This window comes from Octodon degus, unplaced genomic scaffold, assembly GCF_000260255.1.
Source record: "Octodon degus isolate 3935 unplaced genomic scaffold, OctDeg1.0 scaffold00007, whole genome shotgun sequence".
NCBI classification, from domain to species: domain Eukaryota; kingdom Metazoa; phylum Chordata; class Mammalia; order Rodentia; family Octodontidae; genus Octodon; species Octodon degus.
Window position 1 is genome coordinate 27,411,171 of NW_004524583.1, and position 8,057 is coordinate 27,419,227.

The 8,057-nt window shown below is 38.4% G+C and overlaps 1 pseudogene; it reads left to right on the forward strand.

The window, feature by feature from the left end:
• The first annotated feature begins 3,963 nt into the window (after positions 1-3,963).
• On the forward strand, positions 3,964-4,793 carry LOC101591310 (annotated as a pseudogene).
• Positions 4,794-8,057: the final 3,264 nt, after the last annotated feature.

Below are 8,057 nucleotides of genomic sequence, written 5' to 3' on the forward strand. Positions count from 1 at the left end.
CATCAGGGACCGCGGTTCAATCCCCCAGCACCACATGCCAGCCAGCCCCGCCCCCTGGTGGGCTGAGCTGGCCACACACTCACACACCACTCTCTGTCTCTCTCTCTCTCTCTCTCTCTCTCTCTCTCTCTCTCTCTCTCAAATAAATAAAAATAAAAAAATTTAAAAAAGCAATAAATCAACTATAAGGAAGACCCCACTAAAAACAGATTTCTCAGCACAAACCTTAAAGGCAGGGGCCAGGGAGATGGCTCAGTAGAATAAGCACTTCCCTAATAAGTGCAAGGAATCCCTGGTTCCTGAGTTCAATCCCTGGTTCAAACAAAAACACCTTAAAGGCAAAGATAGCATAAGATGAAGTGTTTCAAGCCCTAGAAGAAAACAGTTTTCAACTAAGTATGTTATACCCCAAAAAGTTATCTTTGTAAACTGATGGAGAAATAAGATATTTCCAAGACAAAGAAAACCTAAAGAAGTTCATGAACACCAAACCAATACGTCAAAACATTCTCAAGTATATACTGGAAGGAGATAATGAAGCTAACAATGTCAAGAGGGCCAATAAAATGAACATAACAGAAAGAAAGCAAAACAGCAACTGGAAATTAATACAGTAACAAAAATAAGTCAATACCTATCAGGTATAACTATCTATGTAAACAGACTCAACTTGCTAACCAAAAGACATAGATTAACAGAATGGATGAGGGAAAAAAAACCTATTGGTATTTTGTGTATAAGACACACATTTAATACAAAAAGAAATTCATAGACTAAAAATCAAAGGATGGCAAACAACATGCAATGCAACAAAAATCCACGAATAAACAGGAGTAGTGACCCTGTTTTCAGACAAAGTGCATTTCAAGCTAAAGCTGATCAAAAAGGCAAATAAGGACATCACGTATTGGTTCATAGAATTCAACAGGAAGACTTACCAGTCATAAAATATATATGCACCTAACTATAGTACACCTAAATTTATAAAACAAATTCTAATGGATATAAAAGATCAGATACTCATCAATGCAATCATAGTGGGAAAATCTCAGTATCCACTAGCACAAATAGACAGTCAACTAAAAATAAATATTAGCATTGAGCCCAATCTTTAAACAAATGGATTTTCTAGTTATTATATACAGAGTGTTTCACCCAGTGACAGAATACACATTCTTTTTGGCTATACATGGCATTTTCTTCAACATAGACCACATGTAGTCTAACAGGGCATCCCTCAGTAAATGCAAAAGAATCAAAATTTTACCATGCATATTGTCAAATCAGAGTGCTAGCAATAAATAGCAGAAGAAACCACAGAGACTATGCAAATATACAAAAGTTGAACAATACGTTCTTGAGTAATCAATGGATCACAGAGGAAATTAAGAAAGAAGTAAGATAATTAGAATGAAATGATTATGCTAGCACAGCACAGCACAGCGGAAGTTACTGGACACAATGAAAGCACTCGCACAAGGATAGTTATAGCAGGGAACACCCACATCAGAAAAACAGAACAAGCCCAAATACTAATGATATATTTGTAGGAAAAGAAAAAAGAACAGCCCAAACCCAGAGATTACACTGGGAAGACATTATAAAGATCAAGGCAGGGTATGAGTGAGATGACCCAGGGCCCGCCGGATCCTCATCCTACCCAGAGCCCAGGCCCAGCTAGTGAGTGAAGCCACCCGGAGCCAGCCAGATCCTCATTCAACCCCAAGTTGAGTGAGACTACCCAGGACCTGCCAGATCCTCATTTGACCCAGAGCCCAGGTCTGGTGTGGAACCCTTCAGCAGAACTCCCTGCAAAGAGGCTAGAGGCAAGACCTACCCAGCTGATTCAGGAGCAGAACATCTTGCCAGAGTGGCACAAAGGGTCCACCTATAAGGGCTTTAGCAGGAAGAAGTAGAGCACAGCAGCCAGACCCCAGCCACACCCACCTGGAGGAATTTGAACTTCATAGATCTGGACCTGGTGCTAAGGTAATAACTCTATCCAAGTTCTATACCAAAGGTCAGAAGACAGTGGTATACAAAATGACAAAGAGAAGGAACAAAATGCAGTCTCAGGCCCCGAGCCCACCCAGAACAAATGCAGAAGACACTAACATAGAGGAAACTGGAAATTACACACCTAAAATCTCTGAAATAATAGTATTGGAAGTAAAAAAAAGCTGCAGAAAGGTATAGAGGAAATGAGATCAGAAATAATTTCTGAAGTAAAAAAAGAAGTGATAACTATAATTAAAGAAGTACTAAGTGCTTCTAAAGAAGACACTGATAAAAAAATAGAGCAGAATATAAAAATGATGGAATCCTTGAATAGGCAATATAGGAAAAATATAGAATGCATGAAGCAGACTCAAAGTGATATATAGGAAATTAAAACCTCAATCACAAGCTGGCAAAACCGTTCAAATGAAAGTGAAAATAGACTTCTCCTGCACCCTATGGGTCATGATTCCATCTGGGTCTACAGGGTGAACTTAAAGGAAACAGCAGTAGCTCAGTCCCACAAGTGACGCCTGGCCACCAGTAAGTGTCATGGACATTATTCATGAATAATGTCCATGACACACTAGAACTTTGTGCAATATCCTATCCCCAAACTGTTAGAAATGCTGGTTGGTCATTTATGTGCCATTCCAGTATTTATATTATGTTTTATTCTTAGTATTTCTTTACTATCGTGAAAACTTTTCTTAGTTCAATTGTTCTGAAACAATTTTTAATTAATTAGTATTTAATTTTCTGAATATTGCTTAATCTTAATTTTTGTTCCAAGATTTATACTATATCTTTGACTAACAATTTATTCAAAAGTCATGGTATAGGGGCTGGTGAGATGGATCAGTGGTCTAAAGCACCTACTTAGAACAAGCTTAGCAAAGCACAGGGACTACGGTTCAATCCCCCAGCACCACATGCCAGCCAGCCCCGCCCCCTGGTGGGCTGAGCTGGCCACACACACACACACATAAATAAATAAATAAAATTTAAAAACAAACAAAAACAAACAAAAACAAACAAACAAAAAAGTCATGGTATGATATCTTCTCCTAGTACTGGAAACTTTAAAAAGTATATTTCCATTTTCTGTTGACCTTATATTACTTCTTCCCTGTCTTTTATACACACATACACACACATATATATGTATGAAAAAAATACGTGTATATCCCGACATAAGGATGGTACTGTTTCATAGAAATCTTTAATGACCTTTTAAATAAGGTTTCATCTAATATATTTTATATAGTCCTGCATTAACTTCCAAGGCAGAAGTTAATCAAATGGACACTGAAAAAAAAAAAAACAATGCAAAGATCAATGCGTCAAAAAGCTGGGTTTTTTAAAGAACAAATAAAATAGACAAATACTTAGACAATCTTACCAATAAAAGGAGAAAAAGACACAAATTAAAGCAATCAGAAAAGAAAAATATGGACACTACCAAATCCAGAAAATTATTAGTAACTACTTTCTATACGTATCTACCAAACAATTGGAGAACTCAGAAGAAATGGAGAGATTCCTAGACACATATGAATGGCTAAAACTGAATCAAGAAGGCTTAAAAATCTTGAATGATCCAATAAATGGCAGTAAAACTGAAGCAGTAATTTAAAAAAACAAAAACTGCCAACAAAGAAAAGCCCAGGGTCTGATGGATTCACAGGTAAATTCTACAAGAACCTCAGGGGATATCCGATACCAGCACACCTCAAATTTTTAATGGAATTGACAGGGAAGGAATATTTTCAAAATTATTCTTAAAAGTTAGCCTTCCTCTGATTCCAAAATCAAGCAGAGACCCTATCAATGAAGAGAACTACAGGTCAATCTCTAATGAACATAGACACAAAAATCATCAACAAGATACTGACAAACAGAATGCAACAAAGCATCAAAAGACCATACACCATAATTAAATAAGTTTCATAGAGCAGAGTCAAAATGACAGCTGAGCTGGAGTGTGAGTCTGTGCTGTGTGGGAAGCTGGATGTCAGTATCTACCAGATTCCACCCACAGCCCACAACGAGCCTCCAACCACAGCTACATGGCATCTGACTGGCAATTAGAGCAGCCTACTTGGACTGGTCATCTCCGAATCATTTCAAAAGAGAAGACTGCCTATACTAAACTGGAAGATAAAGTTTCAGGGGAGCTTTTTGCTCAGGCACCAGTAGAACAATATCCTGGTACTGCTGTGGGCATAGTGACAGATTCCAGTCATTACGTTGTAATCAGGATCCAGGATAGTACTGGGCACAGTGAGTTCATTGGCATTGACTTCACAGATCAGGGGGATGCCTCTGATCCTAATATTTCATTACAAGACCTCTTCGAGTCAGTAAAGCAGGAAACTGAGATTTCCACACAATGGCAGGAAATGGACAATCATCCCAAATTGGATCTAGGCTTCAAGGAAGGACACACCCTCAAGTAGAGTATTGGGAACATTACAACCAAGAAAGGAGATGCTTCTAAGCCCAGGACTGCAGGCACTGGGGGCCTAAGCTTACTCCCACTGCCTCCAGGAGGCAAGTCACTATTCCACCCCCATCCTCAGAGGCCATCAGCAATCATGTCACCCTACCACTCATTCCAAATTCTAAGTATGGAGGCATCAATGCAGACACCCTTCTAGATTTGGATTCTCCTGCTCCTGTCACACCAGCACCAGCTCCAGGTCCTGCGAGCAATGACTTGTGGGGAGACCAGTACTGCATCCAGCTCTGTTCCAAACCAGGCACCACAGCCATCCAATGGAGTCCAGTTTTGAGTGCCATTGACAGTACAGTAAGTACCGACTTGAATAAAGATGACTTTGAGGGCAGCAACCTTTGAGGGAGGTTAGGAACCCTTTTTCCTCCCCAGAACCAAAATGGACAATCCTTTTCATAGCTTCTCCATTGTATTCAAGCTGATTTATGTCACTCCCGTATGTTGTTACTTGCTATGAGGCCAAGAGAGATCTGTTATTTCCTGCTCATTACCGTGGCAGGGGAATAGTGGGTCTTACAGTTACCGCTGGCTGACTGTGCACTGTTCAGAAGGCCAGTGACTTTGCGAGGGGAATGACCACTGACGTTCGTAAAGATTGTGTCCGTTTTCTGAATTCTTGAACTTACTTCAGAATCATCTCATGACCCTGTATACCCCTTTGTAAAGCCCTCTTCACCAATTTCATGGAAAAGAAAAGCCTTTAAAGTCTTTAAACTTTCTTTTTCCTTAATCCAAAACTCCAAAAATGGATAGGCTGACCTCAGTATTTACCAATTTGAGAGTTTTGAGGCCTGGACTACATAGTCACTTCAAGACCAGCTTGAGCTTCATGATAAGACTCAAGAAATAAAAGAACATTGTTAGAGGCAGGTTTCAGACAGCTCTGTGTCCTGGGTCTCTTCTTTTCAGCCTCCTCCAGGTTCCCTGTTCAGTAAGCAGTGACCGTCCAGGGCTGGTGTAGCTCCATTACTGAAACTCTTGAGTGTCTACATGTCTCTTCCTGAAATGAAAGGGTTGTGTCACCGCACTGCCACTGTTCTTTGCTGTTTGTTGGATGGGGCAAGGTCTTTGAGCAGTGGGTATTTCTAGGGTGGAGGAGGCTGAGGGGCTGTGCTTTCCAAATTATAGAAGTGTTGACTTGCTTGCAGCACCATATAGTTGCTGCACTGGAAGCACAGCACTCCTTTGTAATCACCTTTTTATTTGACTTGAAATGGAAGAGTTTAGAGTTCTTAACCTGATTAGTAGAGCAGGCAGGTTGAAAGCACGTAACTCTCATTGAGTATTGTTGCCTTGCTGCCTGGGTATCTGACCTCTTTCCATAAACATTTCTTTTACAATTCATCTGACTCTTCAGTAGAAAGCTGCTGTCACATATATTGTCTTTATAAAGGAAGTTGGGGAGTCACAGTTTTATTTCTGACAAGTTTTACTTCAGACTTTGATACTCACTAGCAAGAATATCTTCAACGCAAGTTGCTGCCCCTCTATCTCCTTTCTCTATGCCCGCTATTCCTTTTATAGTGCTGTGAAGAAAGTTCCCTGTCTTAGGAATTATTATCAACAACCTATTTTGTTTATTACTGGACAGTCAGAAGGATTAAATGGAAAGATATGATTTCTTCCCTTAGCACCTATGTGGCTATGTACATTCTGACTGAAGGGGGTAAGACCTTATATTTAGTTTCAAACTACATTGTTTCTCCTGGATTTCCTTATCTTTTGCTAACTTTAGGTCCACTGTTTTCATGGCCTCCCCTTCCAGGAGGCTCTATTCTTGGAGAACCATGGCAGGGCATTTTAAAATTTCACTAGAAAACATTAAAGGAAAGTCTGTAGAATCACTAGTGACTACTGGGAACCTATTTTTCTCAATCTTCCTTCATGTTGTATTCTTTGTATTCTCAAGATGATAATATATTATGTATTTGAATTGCAGAAAAAGTTGAAAATGAAGTTAAGATATATCTATATAAAGCAGATGCTGTATTGGTGCAATAGAAAAAGGTAAAAAATAAATAAAGTTTCATCCCAGGGATGTAAGGATGGCTCAACATATGCAATGCAATAAATGAAGCAAGGACAAAAATCACATGACTTACTCACCAGATGCATTAAAAGCATTCGGCAAAATCTAACATCAATTCATGATTTAAAAAAAATCTCTGAAGGAAATACATATAGAAGGTTTTTCTCTCCATATGAAAAAAGCCATTTATGAAAGACCTACTGCCAACATCATATTAAATGGAAAATAACTGAAAGCTTTCCCTCTAAAATTAGAAACAAGACAAGCATGTCTACTGTCAGAACCCCTTTTCAACATAATCCTAGAAACATCAATCAGAGCATTCAGGTGAGAGAAAGAAATCAAGGCATATATATACAAAAGGACAAAGCCAAAATATCATATTGCAGATGACATGATCCTTTACTTACAAGATCCTAAGAAGCCCACCAAAAACCTTCTAGACTTGATAACCAAATTCAGCAGTGTAGCAGGATACAAAATAAACTTACACAAATCAGTATCAGTACCATTTCTGTACACTAATAATGAATGCATTGAAAAAATTTGGAAAACAATACCATATACAACAGTATAAAAATTAAATCTTAGGTACTAATCTAACTAAAGAAGTGGAAGACCTGTACAATGACAACTACATAGCTTCAAAAAAGAAAATCAAGTAGGACATCAGAAAATGGAAATATATAACTTATTCCTGGGTAGGAAGAACTAATATAATCAAAATAGTTATACTCCAAAAACTGATACACAGATTTAACATAACCCAATCAAAATATCAGTGTCCTTTCTTGTAGAGCTAAAGAAAGCAGTCCTAAAATTTATGTGGAATCAGAAGAGATCCAGGACAGCAAAAGCAATCCTAGATAACAAAAAGCAAAGCCAACAGCATCACAATTCCAGACTTGAAGTTGTACTATAAAGCTATCATGATTAAAACAGCATGATTCTGGTACAAAAACCATCATGTGGATTGATGGGACAGCATAAAAGAAGCGGAAGCTACTCTGGGCACACGTAGCTATTTGAGTTTTGACAAAGGAGCCAAAAACATAAACTGGAGGTGGAAATAATGGGCTATCATCAAGAAATCAACCAATAACAAATACTAGCAAGGCAGTGGGAGAAAAGGAACCTTTCTCTGTTGTTGATGGAAGTGTAAATTGGTATGATCACTATGGAAATTAGATGGGGATTCTTCAAAAACTAAAAGTAGAGGTTCCATTTGATCCAGATATTCCCCTTCTGGGCATCTTCCTGAAAGAGTTAAGGTCATCGTAGAACAGTGATGCATGCCCACTTATGCTTATAGTGACACTAGTTGCAATAGCTAAATCTCAGAAATGGCCCATATACCCATCAACACATGAATGGATAAAGAAAAGGTGGTATTTATATATAATAGTGTATTACTCTGTCATGAAGAAGGATAAACTTGAGACTTTTTTAGGTAAATGGATGCATCTTTTTTTAATATTGACATCAGTTATTTTTATTTTAAAGAAAGAAAAA